Source organism: Nestor notabilis, unplaced genomic scaffold (genome assembly GCF_000696875.1).
Source record: "Nestor notabilis isolate BGI_N333 unplaced genomic scaffold, ASM69687v1 scaffold21700, whole genome shotgun sequence".
In the NCBI taxonomy this organism is placed as follows: Eukaryota; Metazoa; Chordata; class Aves; order Psittaciformes; family Psittacidae; genus Nestor; species Nestor notabilis.
The window spans coordinates 35,301-35,838 of record NW_009909990.1 but is presented as its reverse complement, the minus strand read 5'-3'; the positions used below and the strand labels follow the sequence as shown (position 1 = coordinate 35,838).

At 57.8% G+C, this 538-nt stretch overlaps 1 protein-coding gene across 1 annotated transcript in view; it reads left to right on the top strand.

Annotated features, from left to right (window-relative positions):
* Positions 1-538, top strand: part of ITPR3 (inositol 1,4,5-trisphosphate receptor, type 3) — a gene marked incomplete at its 5' end in the record, with an annotated part of 31,263 nt that overhangs the window by 137 nt on the left and 30,588 nt on the right.

Sequence of the window (538 nt, the reverse complement as noted above, 5' to 3'; positions counted from 1 at the left end):
CCGGGGTCTTACCTGTCATGGGAGGTGCTGCTTGTCCTTTGGTGAGGAGCCTGGAGGGTTGTTGGACAGCCTCCATAAGCCTTGTTTCCACAGCTCGACCAAACCACCTACTCTCCTGTGTTTGATGCTGGGGGCATTTATGCACTTATTGGCATCACCTCCAAGGTGGGGTGGTCCTTGGGACCCCTTATCCCAACCCTAAAGAACAGGGATGGCTGGGAACCATCCTCTGCAAAGGTGGGTCTGACCGTCCCAAAATGCATCCCCAGGGATGCTGGCAGCTGGGTGTTTACCCCTCAGGAGCCAGGGACAGGAGGGCACATTCAGAGGGGCAGTTGCAACAGGCAGAGTATTTCAAGGCGAGCCTGTCAGCACTCGGCACTAATTACATGTGTTGTGCTTGGCTGCACCTCAGAGGGAGCCGGGGATTAAGCCGCCCATTTACGAGGCAGGCAGGGCTTAGGGAGGGCTGGTAAATCCCGATCTGTCCTTGGCCGTCACTTCTGGGCTGCGTCGGCTCCTCCAGCGCTCAGGGCTG